The 19,661-nt window shown below is 40.3% G+C and overlaps 1 protein-coding gene and 1 long non-coding RNA gene across 20 annotated transcripts in view; one reads left to right on the plus strand and one right to left on the minus strand.

Moving 5' to 3' along the window:
- ROBO2 (roundabout guidance receptor 2) overlaps window positions 1-19,661 on the minus strand; it is a 1,364,435-nt gene that overhangs the window by 988,026 nt on the left and 356,748 nt on the right. The window lies entirely within an intron of this gene.
- On the plus strand, window positions 7,754-14,022 carry LOC123571396 (uncharacterized). The gene is made up of 2 exons (XR_006695551.3): window positions 7,754-7,893; window positions 13,839-14,022. It is a non-coding gene; the product is annotated as an uncharacterized lncRNA (long non-coding RNA).

Here is a 19,661-nt window from a genome sequence, read left to right on the forward strand (position 1 = left end):
ATAAGACTATAAGTCTAATAAATAGGTTATATTGATTTTCTGGTGATTAAGGGAATGCGTTACCAATGAAAAAATTAAACCAAAGGAATTACTTATAATAAATTATTGTGTGAAGCTTATTATTTATTCTTGACTTGCATAAACAAATCTTTGAATTTTGGGGCTATTTTCATTTTCACGTTGCTAAAAAAAGTGATCCTATTGGTCCTAGAAACTTATAATGATGAAAGAAAAGCCTTCTCCACAATCTGAACTTTTTTAAATCTGAAAATGAGGCCAGTGATGGCTGACAGATAACTGTTTTGAGCATTTTTAAAAGTTAACATTTCTTGATTTATGTTTGCTATGAATCAGACATTGTTTTCAACATTTTACAACATATGAATGGTTCTGAAACTTGAAGCATAGAAGCGTATTTAAATTCTGTACCTGCCTTTGCTTGCCAGTAAAATGCCCACAAGACTCCGTGAAAATGAACTTGTTAGGGTATTGCTAACCAGTTAAAAATGCGAACTCTCAGTCCCCCCATCCCACCACCACCCGCGGGAAACTCTGAGGGTGGGGCTAGGCCAGCTCTCTGTGGTTTCGATGCCCAGGGAAGTATGAGAATCCCTGGTATAAGCAGAGTCCGTAAGACTTTGTCATTGCAGAGCTTGAAGAAAACCTTCACTGGTGAGATGAGGACTGTAACCATCTTCTATAGAGGTTAACTAATAAAAGAAGGGAATACTGGAGATGAACTGTTTACTGTTTTAGTGTTACTAAAGCATGACTGTTTTAGTAAATGGCCTTGAGAAAGCGCGGAAGAGTTTACCAGGAGAAGTGGATTTAGGAAAACGCGGAAAGCATTAGTTGCTATTTTTTCCCCACCATTACTGCTTCATAGACTTTTACTATCATTTTTGTCACTTCAGACACATGTGTAGTAATAAGAGCACAGACACTGGAATCCAAGATAATGTTAAAATTCTCACATGGCAAATATAATAAATATTAACATTAAATGAAAATATAGGCCGGGCGCGGTGGCTCAGGCCTGTAATCCCAGCACTTTGGGAGGCCGAGGCGGGCGGATCGCGAGGTCAGGAGATGGAGACCATCCTGGCTAACACGGTGAAACCCCGTCTCTACTAAAAATACAAAAATGAGCCGGGCGTGGTGGCGGCGCCTGTGGTCCCAGCTCCTCGGGAGGCTGAGGCGGGAGAATGGCGGGAACCCGGGGACGGAGCTTGCAGGGAGCCAAGATGGCGCCGCTCACTCCAGCCTGGGCCACGGAGCGAGACTCCCTTTCAAAAAAAAAAAAAAGAAAGAAAGAAAATATAATAAGTTAGAAAAGCTTAAAACTTCTGAAAATCAAAGATATGTGTATCAATAAATTTGCAATACTTTTCATTTTACACATAAAAGTAGCTGTGGCTTTAAACAATCAAATATAACGCCCTATGTCTGTGAAGTTGTAAAGAAATTAGCATAACCTGCTTACTGTTCATGGCCATGGAGATGGGCATACTCTTTTGATGACTGAAGAACAAAACGTGTGAAAAGTCAAAGATGGTCATTGCACCTGACTCAGTAATTCCACCTACATACCTCTAACCTACAGCATCTAGGTATAAAATTTATTGATGTTGTATGCTGTCCTCCTCCCTCAAATGTACAAACACTCGATTATTTTTACTTATGTTTCTCATATACTTTATATGTACAACATTATAGGGCTTTTCATATTGTATTATTAGTATTTTTGTTTACTTGTCTATGGTAAGATCCCTTAAAATCTGTTTTCCGTTTCTTCCAAAGTAAATAGAACTTTGTTTTCATTCAAATGGGCACACTTTCTTCCAAAATAAAGATATTGTCTAGTATGACTTGTAGCTAAGTGTCACTAGGACATGAAGTTCTGGCCAAGTTCATAAATAGAAGTTTTATGTGGCAGTTCTGGGGACTCTTTCTTAAAATACGGCTGGCATCCACCCTTTGTCCTTGCTCTTCGTTTTTCTGCTTGACGTGTAAATGTGGGTTCTGAAATTATCTTAACCCACACAGAAGTTCACCACGTAGTGACGGCAAAACAGAAAGCTAGCAGCTGGCTTGCCCGCACTAAGATTTCTACATGTGGATACTTATTTGAAAAAAATAAAAACAAACTTTTTTTTGTTGATGTTTTTAGGGTCACTTATTCATAGGCCATCTTAATCACAAATTATATAAAATCTTTGTGAACTCCTTCAGGGCAGAAACCATAATTTATTTACTTGCTTTCAGTACATGCTACATAAAAAATACTGTGTAAACTCAGTTTCTGAATAAACCATAATAGACTTCTGAAGTGTTCTTAAATTAAGGCTTCCAGATTAAAAAATAGTATAGCATTTACTCTACTATTTAAATTATAGCAGTAATTTAAATTATTTTTAAAATACAAATATATATGGGTAGGCTTTTAAATATCTACACAAAAGTTTATGTACTGATTACAGATTATTTTTTCAAAAATATCTATTTTCTAAATGAAATATTTATATACTTATGTTTTAATATTCTTATAAATCTTGTATGACTGTTAGCATTACTTTAGAATCTCTTCTCCATATCTCAATGTTGTGTTGCTAAGCAAGGAAACTTTATATGTGATTTTAAAATTAAAAAATAGCAACCTATGAGAATAAATGACTAGAATTTTCACACTTATGCTTCGAAATTATATTTCCTGAGAAGTATTGTGTGAGCCATGCTGTTCAAATGACAATGTAAATGTTAAAACGCACTCAAGAATTAATAGCTTTTCAAATCAGGATGTATTTTGGTTAATGCATCGGTATTAAAAAAGAGGTAAGTTTCAGTTTAGGTTTTACACTCTACAGGGGAGAAGGCCAGCATTATTCTCCAAATACACGAGTACAGTACCTGCTATTTAGATGTCCTGCATGGCAAGAGGGGGGAAAAAAGCCCAAAGTGAATATATGTCTAAGATAATGTCTTCCATTTATTTTTCAGGTTACCTTTGTAATAGAGTAACCTTAGGTAAATTCTACCGCAATTAGATCTATCCATTAGTTATTTCTGCTTTATGTGACTACTTAGAAAAGACATGTCAGTTAGCACATAATGCCTTATGACATTTTGTTTTAAAGTACTGTTAAGTTTTCATTTATTTGTTGCTAATTGCCCCAGCAGGATGGTAAACTGTCCGAGGATGAGAAGGATACACGTCCTGTGCGTTATTCGTGGCATGTGGGATAGAGCTCTTACCACTGCTTGGCTCTTTTTTTTTTTTAAAGTAAGTTCATCTAAAATAAATCATTCATTTTAAGGGTTCATAAGTCAAGTATACAAAATGACCAATTTTTAAAAACAATAATAGCATAAAAATAATAATAAAATCATCTCGAGGCTGAATACAGTAGTTGTAGGATGATATTAATAACAAATGTATGTTATAATTAATAGTTTATAATTAATATAAGGGTAAAACAACCATTTTTCTAAATACTATAAATACATGCACTCTCTATTATAAAATAGATTCATTCATTGAGACACCACGGAAGGCTCTAGTGATACAATGGCGGGCAAGACAGACTCACCCTCTCACGCTTACAGCAGGTGATGTATCAGCATGAATTAAGAATGCAGATTTGACCACAGGGTAGAAAGCACAGTGCATACAGCCAGATGACTTCAGGTTAAAATCCCTGCTTTGACGCTTGCTGACTGACTTTTATGTAGTCTATTAAATAAAGGTGACATTTCTGGCAGCCATACCGAGGCTATGTGATCCCTCATTCTTTACAAACCCATGGGATGATGGAGGCCAAATAGTTTGACCTTTTTCTGGCAAAACTAGCCTAGAAACACACCTGACAGAAACTACTATTAAAAAAAAAAAACTACAAGATTTATGTCATTCTTTCTTAAATAAAACTTATTAAAACCAGATAAATTTATATTATTTATAAAAGCTAAGATACATAGAACCCTTAAAGGAAAAGATTAATTAAAACTAACTTGCATGCAAGTTTTATAAAGAATTTATAACCATTTCCTAAGGTTTCTATATCTATCTAAAAATTATACGAGGTATTTTGCATAAATGCAAACAAATGAGAGTTATTGAATATAAAATTCATAAACCATGTAGCTTCAATATTTTGTCATATAAGACAGTTATTATATTCAGCTTTAATTGCATCAATACAAATTAGTATATGCCTTATCACAGGAAAAATATGATTGTAAGAAGCACATTTGACAAATTATTATTATATATTGAGTAGTATAAGAAAGTAAGTCTCCCTTAATTAAAGGCTCGGCTTCAAATTAGAATCCACAGGATATAATAAAAAAAATGTGTGCTGAGAAGAAAACTTGAGTGGTTAATGTATTGATGAAAACAAAGTTTTAATTAAATTAATAAATATTGCCAGCAGCAATAGTAATGGTAATTCAGCTCTTAACAGTAGTTAAGATGTAACAGCATTTAGCATGCACCACACTGCTTCTATCTCTGTCCCAGAGAGAACCATGGTCCCCGGCTGTGGAGGCCCATCAGTTTACTGAAACCAAAGAATATGCTAACATTTTACTTCCGTATCTATCTTTTTATTGCTTCTCTTATAAAGCAAGGGGGCAGGCAGTGTGGCAGAGCAGGTGAGATAGCAGTAGAATAAAACTGGCCGTACTCATGGCTCATAGAACCTTTACACTGGCTTCCTGGTTGCACATTCCTTTCATATTCCCTTTTTCTTAGCCTCCAAACACAGATTACCCTAACCTAGGACTTCTGTTGTATGGTCTTTTTGCCAAAATGGAGACTATTTTACAAAGCTAAGGGAAAGAAATATGTTTTTACCTTTTTTACGGAATTATTTTCCCCATAAAAATATTTCATAGATGTATTTGTGTAGAAGCAGTGTTACGAGAAGCATTTTATTTTCCCTGAAACATCTGCAATGGCTTCTCTTTTCATCAGTTTCACCCCATTTCTTAGCAGTTTTGATAGGACTGAGTGGGATTCCCTTCAGACACAGAAAGGACAATAATATGGGATGCAAAGAGTACTTCCCATTCCTTAGGGTCAGAGGAGCCTGTTTTCCTATGTTTAAACATCATGATCTGGAATCCTGAACTTAAGAGTACAATATCTTCTTGAGAGAAGTATGCCCCTCTCTCCCTGTCCTACAAAAAAGGCATCTCATGTCAAGTTTGCCTCATAAAATGCCTCACGTTCTATTTTTCATGGCAGATTTTCCAGTTGCCCTCTTAGCCATCCTCTTCCTCCAAAGAAATATGAAACCACCCCAACCACTGCAGTCAACTTTTCTATTTTCCTATTTCTCAAATTACACTTTCAATTCCTCAGAAATAAACTATAAATGACTCTCAGGACTCTGAGCCAAAGCTTAGCCATCATATCCCCTGTGACCTGCACACACCTACACATCCAGACGGCTGGTCCCTGCCTTAACTGATGACATTCCACCGCAAAAGAAGTGAAAATGGCCAGTTCCTGCCTTAACTGATGACATTACCTTTGAAATTCCTTTCCTTGGCTCATCCTGGCTCAAAAGCTCCCCCACTGAGCACCTTGTGACCCCCACCCCTGCCCGCCAGAGAACAGCCCCCTTTGACTGTAATTTTCCTTTACCTACCCAAATGCTATAAAACGGCCCCACCCCTATCTCCCTTCACTGACTCTTTTCAGACTCAGCCCACCTGTACCCAGGTGATTAAAAAGCTTTATCGCTCACACAAAGCCTGTCTGTTGTCTCTTCACATGGATGTGCATGACATTTGGGTGCCGTGACTTGGATCGAGGGACCTCCCTTGGGAGATCAATCCCCTGTCCTCCTGCTCTTTGCTCTGTGAGAAAGATCCACCTATGACCTCAGACCGACCAGCCCAAGGAACATCTCACCAATTTTAAATCCGGTAAGCGGCCTATTTTCACTCTCTTCTCCAACCTCTCTCACTATCCCTCAGCCTCTTTCTCCTTTCAATCTTGGCGCCACACTTCAATCTCTCCGTTCTCTTAATTTCAGTTCCTTTACTTTTCTGGTAGAGACAAAGGAGACGTGTTTCATCCGTGGACCCAAAACTCCGGCACCGGTCACGGACTCGGGAAGACAGTCTTCCCTTGGTGTTTAATCATGCGGGGACGCCTGCCTGATTATTCACCCACGTTTCAGAGGTGTCTGACCACGCTGCAGGGACGCCTGTCTTGGTCCTTCACCCTTAGTGGCAAGTATCGCTTTTCTGGGGGGGGAGGGCAAGAACCCCCCCAACCCCTTCTCTGCTTTTCTGGGGGGGCAAGAACCCCCCCAACCCCTTCTCTGCTTTTCTGGGGGGGCAAGAACCCCCCAACCCCTTATCTCTGCTTTTCTGTGGGGCAAGAACTCCCTGACCCCTTCTGTGCTTTTCTGGGGGGGGGGGTCAAGAACCCCCCCGACCCCTTCTCTCTGCTTTTCTGGGGGACAAGAACTCCCCGACCCCTTATCTCTGCATCCCGACCCCTTTCCCACTTTTCTGGGGGGCAAGCACCCCTCAACCCCTTCTCTCCATCTCTCTCTCTTTTCTCTGGGCTTGCCTCCTTCGCTATGGGCAACCTTCCACCCTCCATTCCTCCTCCTTCTCCCTTAGCCTGTGTTCTCAAGAACTTAAAGCCTCTTCAACTCACACCTGACCTAAAACCTAAATGCCCTATTTTCTTCTACAACGCCGCTTGCCCCAGTACAAACTCGACAGTAGTTCCAAATAGCCAGAAAATGGCATTTTTTATTTTTCCATCCTACAAGATCTAAATAATTCTTGTTGTAAAACGGGCAAATGGTCTGAGGTGCCTGACGTCCAGGCATTCTTTTACACATCGGTCCCTCCCTAGTCTCTGTTCCAAATGCAACTCGTCCCAAATCTTCCTTCTTTCCCTCCCTCCTGTCCCCTCAGCCCCAACCCCAAGTGTCGCTGAGTCTTTCTAATCTTCCTTTTCTACAGACCCATCTGACCTCTCCCATCCTCGCCAGGCTGAGCTACGTCCCAATTTTTCCTCAGCCTCTGCTCCCCAACCCTATAATCCTTTTATCACCTCTGCTCCTCACACCCGGTCTGGCTTACACTTTCATTCCACGACTAGCCCTCCCCCACCTGCCCCGCAATTTCCTCTTAAAAAGGTGACCAGAGCTAAAGACATAGTCAAGGTTCATTCTCCTTTTTCTTTATCCGACCTCTCCCAAATCAGTTAGCGTTTAGGCTCTTTTTCATCAAATATGAAAAACCCAGCCCAGTTCATGGCTCATTTAGCAGCAACCCTGAGACACTTTACAGTCCTAGACCCTAAAAGGTCAAAAGGCCATCTTATTCTCATATACATTTTATTACCCAATCCACTCCCGACATTAAATAAAACCCCCAAAATTAAATTCCAGCCCTCAAACCCCACAACAGGACTTAATTAACCCACCTTCAAGGTGTACAATAATAAAGTAGAGGCAGCCAAGTAGCAGTGCATTTCCGAGTCGCAGTTCCTTGCCTCCACTGTGAGAGAAACTCCAGCCACATCTCCAGCGCACAAGAACTTTCAAATACCTGAACCACAGCTGCCAGGCGTTCCTCCAGGACCGTCTCCCCCAGAAGCTTGCTACAAGTGCCGGAAATCTGACCACTGGGCCAAGGAATGTCGGCAGCCCAGGGTTCCTCCTAAGCCGTGTCCCATCTGTGCAAGACCCCACTGAAAACTCGCCTGGCAGCCACTTCCACAGCCCCTGGAACTGTCGCCCACGGCTCTGAGGGACTCCTTTCCAGACCTTCTGGGCTTAGCAGCTGAAGACTGACACTGCCTGATTGCCTCGGAAGCCTACAGACCATTGCAGATGCTTTAGATAACGCTCACAATGGAAGGTAAGTCCGTCCCCTTCTTAATCAACATGGAGGCTGCCCACTCCACATTACCCTCTTTTCAAGGGCCTGGTTTCCCTGCCTACATAACTGTTGTGGTTATTGACGACCAGGCTTCTAAACCTCTTAAAACTCCACAACTCTGGTGCCAACTTAGACAATACTCTTTTAAGCACTCCTTTTTAGTTATCCCCACCTGCCCAGTTCCCCTATTAGGCCGAGACATTTTAACTAAATTATCTGCTTCCCTGACTATTCCTAGGCTACAGCCGCACCTCATTGCTGCCTTTTCCTCAGTTCAAAGCCTCCTTCACATCCTCCCCTTGTATCTCCCCACCTTAACCCACAAGTATGGGACACCTCTACTCCCTCCTTGGTGACTGATCATTCATCCCTTACTATCTCATTAAAACCTAGTCACCCTTACCCCGCTCAACGCCAATAGCCCATCCCACAGCACATGTTAAAAGGATTAAAGCTTGTTATCACTCACCTGCTGCAGCATGGCCTTTTATTTTATTTTATTTTATTTTATTTTTTTGAGACGGAGTCTCGCTGTGTCTCCCAGGCTGGAGTGAGCGGCGCGATCTCGGCTCACTGCAAGCTCCGCCCCCCGGGTTCCCGCCATTCTCCTGCCTCAGCCTCCCGAGGAGCTGGGACCACAGGCGCCGCCACCACGCCCGGCTAGTTTTTTGTATTTTTAGTAGAGACGGGGTTTCACCGTGTTAGCCAGGATGGTCTGGATCTCCTGACCTCGTGATCCACCCGCCTCGGCCTCCCAAAGTGCTGGGATTACAGGCTTGAGCCACCGCGCCCGGCCAGCATGGCCTTTTAAAGCCTGTAAACTCCCCTTACAATTCCCCCATTTTACCTGTCCTAAAACCAGACAAGGCTTATACGTTAGTTCAGGATCTGTGCCTTATCAACCAAATTGTCTATCCACCCTGTAGTGCCAAACCCATATACTCTCCTATCCTCAATACCTCCCTTCACAACCCATTATTCTGTTGTGGATCTCAAACATACTTTCTTTACTATTCCTTTGCACCCTTCATCCCAGCCTCTCGTCCCTTTCACTTGGACTGACCCTGACACCCATCAGGCTCAGCAAATTACCTGGGCTGTACGGCCACAAGGCTTCACGGACAGCCCCCATTACTTCAGTCAAGCCCAAATTTCTTCCTCATCTGTTACCTATCTCGCTGCCACCCTAATACTTTTAGAGGCCCTCAGAATCACAAACTATGCTCAACTCACACTCTACAGTTCTCATAACTTCCAAAATCTATTTTTTCCTCCCACCTGACGCATATACTTTCTGCTCCCTGACTCCTGCAGCTGTACTCACTCTTTGTTGACTCTCCCACAATTACCATTGTTCCTGGCCCGGACTTCAATCCGGCCTCCCACGTTATTCCAGATACCACACCTGACCCTCATGACTGCGTCTCTCTGATCCACCTGACATTCACCCCATTTCCCCATATTTCCTTCTTCCCTGTTCCTCACCCTGATCACATTTAGTTTATTGATGGCAGTTCCACCAGGCCTGATCGCCACTCACCAGCAAAGGCAGGCTATGCAATAGTATCTTCCACATCTATCACTGAGGCTACCATTCTGCCACCCTCCACGACCTCTCCACAAGCCAAACTGGTTGCCTTAACTCAGGCCCTCACTCTTGCACAAGGACTACGTGTCAATATTTATACTGACTGTAAATATTCCTTCCATATTCATCACCACCGTGCTGTTATATGGGCTGAAAGAGATTTCCTCACTACACAAGGGTCCTCCATCATTCATGCCTCTTTAAGAAAAATGCTTCTCAAAGACGCTTTACTTCCAACGGAAGCTGGAGTCGTTCACTGCAAGGGCCATCAAAAGGCATCAGATCCCATCGCTCAGGACAATGCTTATGCTGATAAGTTAGCTAAAAAAGCAGCTAGTTTTCCAGCTTCTGTCCCTCACGGTCAGTTTTTCTCCTTCACATCGGCCACTTCCACCTACTCCCCCACTGAAACTTCCACCTGTCAATCTCTTTCCACACAAGGCAAATGGTTCTTAGACCAAGGAAAATATCTCCTTCCAGCCTCACAGGCCCATTCTATTCTGTCGTCATTTCATAACCTCTTCCCTCTAGGTTACAAGCCGCTAGCCCGTCTCTTAGAACTTCTCATTTCCTTTCCATCGTGGAAATCTATCCTCAAGGAAATCACTTATCAGTGTTCCATCTGCTATTCTACTACTCCTTGAGAATTTCTCAGGCCCCCTCCCTTCCCTACACATCAAGCTCAAGGTTTAACCCCCACCCAGGACTGGCAAATTGACTTTACTCACATGCCCCGAGTCAGGAAACTAAAATACCTCTTGGTCTAGGTAGACACTTTCACTGGATGGGTAGAGGCCTTTCCCACAGGTCTGAGAAGACCACCGCGGTCATTTCTCCCCTTCTGTCAGACATAGGTCCTCGGTTTGACCCTCCCACCTCTATACAGTCCAATAGCAGACCGGCCTTTATTAGTCAATCACCCAAGCAGTTTTTCAGGCTCTTGGTATTCAGTGAAACCTTTATATCCTTTACCGTCCTCAATCTTCAGGAAAAGTAGAACGGACTAATGGTCGTTCAAAAACACACCTCACCAAGCTCAGTCACCAGCTGAAAAAGGACAAGAAAATACTTTTACCACTTTCCCTTCTTAGAATTCAGGCCTGTCCTCAGAATGCTGCAGGTTCCAGCCCCCGTCAGTGGACACTCCTTTTTATTAGGTCCCAGTCTCATTCCAGACACCAGCCCACCTTGAACTGCACCCCAAAAACTTAGAGCCTAAAAACTCAACAGCCAAGCAAGTAATTACGCTGAACCACCTTCGGCTCTAATTGGATGTCCTAGGTCCTCCCAGTTCTTAGTCCTTTATTATTTGTTTTTTTCTCCTTCTCTTATTCGGACCTTGTGTCTTCTGTTTAGTTTTTCGATTCATACAAAACCACATCCAGGCCATCACCAATAATTCTATACGACAAATGCTCCTCCTAACAACCCCACAATATCGCCTCTTACCACAAAATCTTCCTTCAGCTTAATCTCTCCCACTCTAGGTTCCCAAGCGGCCCCAATCCCGCTTGAAGCAGCCCTGAGAATCATCACCCATTATCTCTCCATACCACCCCCCAAAATTTTAGCTTGCAGTGAGCTGAGATCCGGCCACTGCACTCCAGCCTGGGTGACAGAGCAAGACTCCGTCTCAAAAAAAAAAAAAAAAAAAAAAAAAAAGACAGGAATGTCAGGCCTCTGAGCCAAAGCTTAGCCATCATATCCCCTGTGACCTGCACACACCTACACATCCAGATGGCCGGTTCCTGCCTTAACTGGTGACATTCCACCACAAAAGAAGTGAAAATGGTCTGTTCCTGCCTTAACTGATGACATTGCCTTGTGAAATTCCTTTTCCTGGCTCATCCTGGCTCAAAAGCTCCCCCACTGAGCACCTTGTGACCCCCACCCCTGCCCGCCAGAGAACAACCCCCCTTTGACTGTAATTTTCCTTTACCTACCCAAACCCTATAAAACGGCCCCACCCCATCTCCCTTTGCTGACTCTCTTTTCAGACTCAGCCCGCCTGCACCCAGGGGAGTAAAAAGCTTTATTGCTCACACAAAGCCTGTTTTGTGGTCTCTTCACATGGACACACATGACAGTGACCAAACAAGTCTCATTATTACTACCATGGCAATATTAGATGCTAACTGATTTTTTTTTTTTCTGTGAGTTTGGAAGCCCCAACCTAGTCTGAATTTAATTTGTTTTAACAGGCAAAACACATCCTAATTGTGGGAAAATTCTGAAATGTATGCCCTGTCTTCCTAGCAGATTCTCCTTGGTAAATCAAATTAATCTTATTTCAAACTTTGGATGTGACTAAAGGAGTTACTTAAACCCAAGCTGTACAGCAGTTTTGCTTGGCCCACCTCTGGGTCTTGGTTTTTGATTTTTAAGTTAGATGTCTTTGGGTAGGACATAAATTATCCAGATCTAACAAGTTTTACTGAGCAAGCCCCCTTCCACCTGGGACTTCACATACGTAAGATACCTGACTGGCCTCTAATGGTATATAAGGGTCGGGTGCAGCCTGTACTTCCAGCACTTTGGGAGGCCGAGGTGGGATCACCTGAGCCCAGGAGTTTGAGACAAGCCTTAGTAATATAGACAGTCTCTCTCTCTCTCTCTCTCTCTCTCTCTCTCTCTCTCTCTCTCTCCAACTTTTTCTTTCTCTTTTGTTTAACAGCTGGGCATGGTAGCACATTCCCATAGTCCCTGCTACTCCAGAAGCTGAGGTGGGAGGATCACCTGAGTCCAGGAGGTGGAGGCTGCAGTGAGCCATGATGGCGCCACTGCACTCCAGCCCGAGTTTGTAATTTCCACATGGCCTAATAATATTGTTTGGTTCTGAGCAAAGAAGGAGAAAATTTTGGTCTCTATGAGGATTTTTCAAATTCATAACAGCCACAGCAGTAGAGTTCCTGATAACTCATTTTTTAAAATTTAAATAAAATGCTTCACGGGCTTATAAGTTTTTGAGATACATTGAACAAAATCTATGGATAAAAATTGTACATAGTTTTTTTCAGACTTGCTGTGCTTTATTCAGTAGTGCATAAAAACCTATTTTTATTAAATCATGCTGTAGAATATTTGTTATAATTATAGTCATTTTTATGTAATCTTATTTATGTAATCTCATTTTTATGTAACATTTTCTATCTTTTATTATATAATAAAAAAGTTCTTTGACATATCAAAGAATGGGGAATACATAGTTTAAAATTGTTTAGAGCACTTATGAGCCAAAAAGTCTGATCACTGCTCAAAATACCCCTAAACAATAAGAACAACAATATTTACCAAAAAAGTTTGTGCCTGATCTCTCTACAATACACAAATCATTAATGTTCAGTTACAATCTATCAAATTAACTTTGTTTTTTCTGATTTGATCATTAACCTGCTTATTTTAAATTTTGGTTTGAGGTCTGTTACTAAATAACATAGTGGTCTTTCTGAGTACTACTGCTTATAGGTAGTAAGCAAAGGAATAGAAAACAAGAGTGCAGAAACCAACAAAAAAGCCTAAACCGCCTCTACATTTTTTGCAAACGTCATTTGATTTGCATTTTGCTTTCAATAGCTGCTTTCACAACAACAGGAAAAAACAGGTGACTGCATTTGGGAATCCTGTTTATATTGGGTGCATGAAATATTTTAGTTAAATTGTGTTCTAAGTAGATTGGCAGGTTGCCATCAGCTCTTAGGGTTTCCACAGTTATCTGTCAATAACCAGCCCCAAAAGTCACTCTGAGGTAGAACTGTCTTCTTCGTGTGATTCTAAAATCGAACTGCCCAAACCTGTAACTACTCCCCTGGGATGTTTTTATGCTATTAAGAAACACATTTTTCACCATCTTTGCCAGTTTCTCAATACAAGTAGGTTGTCACCATAAAACATCTTGTGAATGATCCCCTGTCCAACATATGCAAAGGAATATGAGCCTGTTCCTCTGAGTTAAATGCATTCTGAAATGTTATATATGTCATATATATATGTCATAGAATATATATATGTCATAGAAATATTATCAGAGAAGAAATCAGTAAACTCCTGATGAAATGCTGTCACTGTTGAGGATAACTGTTTTCTAAATCTTTATTAGTTTTTTTTTAACACATCAACAAGATTTAAAAATAAATGTAATCAATAACAGAATTAATTTTCCAAAGGGTGCTTATGTGCTGATAATAATGTAAATCGGACATAAACTGGTTTGATTACATTTTTTTCAGTGAAAAATAATTGAAATAAGCCTAAAAGCCAGGATGGTTTTGATGGTGGGATGAGATATTAGATGTGAAATAATCTGTTTGACTGGATTTTTTTTTTCACTTTCCTATAGACTGAGTCCTGAGAAATACACGGTCAGAATCAGTTAACAATATTCCGTTGTTGGTGTTTCCATTTGACTTGAAAGCAAGACCTCCAGCTGCATTTTAAAAACACCATCGATCTGCTCAGATAACCCAAATTCACTGTTTTACTGTTCAATATAAATTAAAAATGAAACTATGTCACGCTGATAATGTTTTGCAAGTTATACTTGAAATAAGTGTCATCAGGCAGAGCATCTGGGTCACGATGGACTGATGTCTCCTAATATGGTTAAACTGCCTGCTTAACCATTGGTCATCATTGAGAACTTCGGCTCACAATCTAATTAAAGAAATAAGTAAGTTGGTATACTGAAAAATTGTAGCTGTTATATGCTAAGCACAAGAAAAATTATCCCAGAGAGCTTCAACTTATATTATACATCCTGATTTGTAGAGTAACAATCATAATAGTTATTCATTTCTTAGCAGTTTGAAAAACATCTACAATAGCTATATTTACAGCTGTAGGAAAGGGAAACAAAATGGACAGTTTGTTAACATAGAGAACATATTTAGAGGCATATATATATGTTATATATATACATACACATACAATCACACAATGTTTTTAATAAATGAAATGTAGTTAGATTTATAAATCACTATATTAAGTGTTTTGGAAAGTTTGGAAAGGGATAAGGATGAGTTTAAAATGATAAACTGATATAATATGAAAAAGAATAATTTTATGTTTTAAGTTCAGAGTCTTGGTCATTGATAGTGTCAAGAACCAAAGGAAGCGAGCCACTTCCTTAGGAGGGGCTGATATATGAATTTAAGAATTCCTAACATTAAACCTTGAAAATCTTGTATGCAGAATGTATTTACTGGTATTGTTCCATCATTGGCCTTAAACATCTGTGCTGTTGAAATCTGGGTATAGTGAGGACGGGTCTAGGAGGTGCTTGTGGTCTAGGACTTTGGAATTTTAGCTTAGTGCATTGCCAAGAGGGAAACAGATATCAGAAGCTGTGGGTGCAACATTTGACATCAGATATGATTCATATATTAACTCAATTTCTGGCCATATAAACTTGGGCAAGTTATTTAACTTATTTAAATTTCATTTGAAATATTAATTATTCAAATGGAATGATAATATCTCCTTCGCTGTGTGAGGATTCCAATAATAGATATGAAATATTTTTTGTTAGTTGGATGTTATCAGGACTTACAACTTAGGCAGGCCAGAGACTACAAGAAGAAACGGAGGTATGAATGTAGAATCTGAAGAGGAAGATTCAGGAAGCTGAGAATAGAAAAGGAAAACATTGAGGGGAAAAAGAGAGTAGTTTATATATAACTTCCAAACATTCCTCAGCCATGATCTAGCTTCGGTGGATCTCAAAATATTGGAAAAAAAATGGTGCTATCAAATGTCACCTGTGACAAACTCAACCACAAATCTCACACATTGCCTCTTACTGGTCCTCACGCAATTCATCTCTGTAGCGTTTGACTGTTGACCACCATTCTTTCCAGTACTGTCTCCTGGTTCTCCTTGACTGACTCCACTTCACTCCAATATCAGCTCTGACTTCTTCGGTTGTCCCTTAAACGTTATGACTTAATTTCCTCAATATTTTGCTTTGATCACTTTTAATTATATTTCACTTTATTCTATTCAACTCAACTACCTAAATATTTATCGAGTTTACTGATGTCCAGCACCCAGCAATGCATGAGAAGATGAGAATGGTACGTTTAAAGAAAAATAAGACTCATTCTTCACCCTTAAGAAAGTTTTATTTCAGTGGAGGTTACAGTAGAAACCCACATAGCTTTTTAAAATTCTTTGAATGACCTGAAGGGTTTTCCAAACACATAACAAAGGTGTAAGTTGTGCATATTTATCTCTACTTTAAACCTCTGTTCCAAGCTCCATACTCAAATTCCAAAGCCCTCTGGATGTTTCCTATGTATGTCCCTTTAGATTTTCAAATTCACTGTGTTTAAATGTAATCTTGGTATACTTCCTTCTAAATGATATTTCCTCTTTTGTCAAGCTCCGTTAGTAAGTAGGCACATGATTCTTCCTGGTATCAATGCTAGTAATCCTCAGTTTTCCTTCCCTCACCTTGAATTAGTCTAAGCCCTTACAACAGCTTCTTTCAACAAGTCTCCCACCTTTACTCTCCATTCCATCTCCACTGGTCACTACCCAACATCAGACCTTAATCTCTTCTCTAATTAGACAATTAGAATAGACATAACAGCTTCTGTGATCTTTATCAATCCCTTTTAACCCCTTTTACACAATGTTTCCAGTGTAATTTCCACAAAGCATAATTCTAGCTGTGTCCTCGGTGTTGACAAACTTCCCCATAGGGAAATAGCCTCTAAACTAAAATCTGGTCCCTTTTGCCTGGAACTAAAATGCTTTCTCCATCATTTGCCCAACTCTCCCTTTTTATACCCTTTTTCTCCCTTTCTCCACATGCTCACTATTCCATCAACAATTGTCCGTTCCAGGCCTGTCCCAGCTAAATGCCTTTTCCTTTTTTTTTTTTTTCCCTGACATATGGAGTTTCACTTGTTGTCCAGGCAGAAGTGCAATGGCGCAATCTCGACTCACTGCAACCTCTGCCTCCCGGGTTCAAGTGAATCTCCTGCCTCAGCCTCCCAAGTAGCTGGGATTAGACTACCTCTTACCTCTTTACTCAAACTGCAACGTCTTTTCTCTACACAATTAGGTCCTAACTATTCATCAAGTCTCAGCTCAAATTTCACTTCTACTTGGAGTCTGGCCTCATTCTTTCTTCCAATTAGCATCGTAATGAATGACTAATTTCTCTCTGCATCCCTGGAGATTTGTTCCTATCTTTATTCGGCCATATGTTATGATCAGTCACTTGTCTGTCATTATTCCTAGCTACTCCAGGTGAAGGCAGGAGCACAACAGACATTTGTTGGTTAGAATAAAACTGGGAAGGAAAGACTATTGAAGCACTAAACAATCTCTGGAAAGACCTGCTGAGGACTGTGATACACACTCCTCTCTGTCTTTTACTGCTCCCTCTTCAATAAGAACAGCAAAATGTATTCTGCAGCCCAGAGATCTTTCCTGAGCCACACAGTTCATGTGGATATTACACAGGCTCTACAAACTTAGCCTGCCTAAATATGAACTCATCTTCTTCAACCCTAAACTGATTTCTCTGACTGAATGTCTCCTGTCTGTTGGAACCAATACTCAACCGGTTGCCCAAGAGAAAAACTTGGAGACATCCCTGATCTCTTCTTTTCCTTTACCTCTCACGTCCAGAATATTTTATCTCTTCCTAATATTTCTCAAGAAGGTCTCTTCCACTTTGCCACTGATACACTTTCTTGATTCAAATCTTCATTATTTTATACCTAAACTACTAACCACACTTCTTTCTGTGACCTACTTCCTCTAAAATCTCCGTGGGTGTTAGGATGCTATATGTAAAATCCAAGTCTGACCCTGACTCATCCATCTCAGATTTTTCTGCATTTCCCAGTTCATCTGTAGACCTGAGTTCAATTTCTTCAGCATCAGGTAAAGGACACTCCATGTCCTTTCTCACTGACCTGTCTGTGCTCATATCAGTTTACTCCTTGCCTCACATGTCACCATTCAGCTAAATACAGTGTACCTGCTGTTTTCCTTCCAGACTCCTCGACTCTGCTCAGACTGTCCCCTGCTCCTGATACAGCTCTCCTTCTATCCAGTGCGCTTCCTTCCGTCTCCTGACCCTTCCATGTTGCTAATATGTACCTTAAGTCTAGATGAGCTATTACATTCACTGAAAAAAATTCTGCAACTTATGAAATTGAGTTAGGTGCTCCTCACCTGACTCCCATTAGTACTACCCTATTCTTCCACTTTGATTGTAATGTTTATTTTGATTCTCTTAAAAAAAAAAATCAGAGTTCCTCAGGAGTGAGAAACATATCTTAGCTATTTTTGAATCCATAGTGCCTCCAGAATTAGATGTTTAATAAAGGTTTACTAGAGGAAAATAAGGGAAGAAAAAAAGTAATCATGTATCAAAGTATCCTATGTACCCCATAAATATATACACCTACTATGTACCCACAACAATGAAAAAAAAATTTTTTTTAAGAATAAGTTGCCCTACGGTAACACGGTCAGTTGACTTGGAAGAACCACTCTGGCCTCAGAATAGAGCTTTCCAAATGTCATGTCATGAACATGGAAAACAAAAAATAAAATTCCAAGGCCCCCACCTCCAACCAACTGAATGGACCCCTTCTTTTGGCCTAGAGCCTCCAAAGTTAACTTAAAAACTAGTTCAGGCCATGATGGGAAGTGGGGCATTGAATATGTCTGATTATACCCTTCTCTCTTTGGAATTCAGGCGTAACTGACCAGCGTTAACATTAAAATGAACATCTTAAGACTAACAAAACAGACTCTTTGTAGCAACAAGATACCAAATTCCAAGCTGACTGTAGTATAGCATCACATGACAGATAACAGGCCCTGAAAGAAACTGAAGTATTTTACACCAAAATATATTTTTTGACATGTTTTTAAATGACCCTGCAAAGCTGTTTCTTGTGAGGAAAATTTACATTCTGTAGACAACTCCTTCCCTTATTAGGTCTTTTCAGGAAAGTCTAGCACCTTTTAAGGTGATAAGAAGACCTTTAGCATTTATTGTCTGCTTCCTGCTTCCTGGAGGCTTCATCTGCATAACAAGAACCTTGGCTTCCATAATCCCAATCCCCCTTATCTTAACCTTCAGCATTTCTTTCTGCTGACTTCAACTCTTTGGGCAAAACAACTCTTTCAACCAATTGCCAGTTCGGAAATATTTGAGTCCACCTATGACCCGGATTTCCAACCCCCTCACACTATCCCACCTTTCCAGACTGACCAATGTATACCTTACCTGTGTTGATTGATGTCTGGCTGTCCTCTCTGCCCCTCTAAAATGTATGAAGTCAAGCTGTGACCTGACCATCTTGGGTACACATTCTCAGGACCTCCTGAGGTTGTGCCATGGGTATGTCCTTAACCCTGACAGAATAACCTCTAAACCCATCAAGAGACTTACCTCAGATACCTTTGGGTTTACAACCACATACACTCTGTTTTCCGCAGTCTCATGATTGTGGCCTACTCATTCCTGCATTTTCCTACTTTAGAGCGTTTGGTCACTTAAAATTTCTTGTTTGACCTTTCTGGTTTGGCCTACTTAGAGCCAGGAAATTCCAGGAACTGCATAAAATGTCTTTAGAGATGTTGATCTTAGTCACTTGACACTGACCAAACAGATTCAATTAACATGTAAATAAAATGGATAATATGGATAATGTGGTTTTTATGGTTTAAAAAAGTCTAGCTACTCACTTAAAAGTGGTTGCTTCTCTGGCTATTTATTCATTTTTCATTACTTTAATTGAGAAATATTCTGTATCTAATATCTTGTAAAATTCTCCATTACCCTCTTCATATTTTAATATTTTAAGAAAAAAATATATCCTCATTTATCTACCTATAGATATATAGACTATGTACAGTAGAGAGAACTTTAGTTAATGAAAAAAACTAAGTAAAGTGAATAAGTCCACAAACATTCAATAGCTGTAGATTCTTTTTGAGTGTCGAAATGTCAAAATAACTTTGATTAACATAAATAAATTCACCAAATCATTAGCTCATAAAATGTTGGCTCTTAGTATTATTCAGGGAGAATGCAACAACTAAGCTCTCAATGTTCTAGAATGAACTACAACCTAGAAACGATTTCTACATGATCCCCAGAAAGACCTAAATAAAAATGATGTGTTGACAA

Source organism: Macaca fascicularis, chromosome 2, assembly GCF_037993035.2.
Source record: "Macaca fascicularis isolate 582-1 chromosome 2, T2T-MFA8v1.1".
Taxonomy (NCBI): Eukaryota; Metazoa; Chordata; class Mammalia; order Primates; family Cercopithecidae; genus Macaca; species Macaca fascicularis.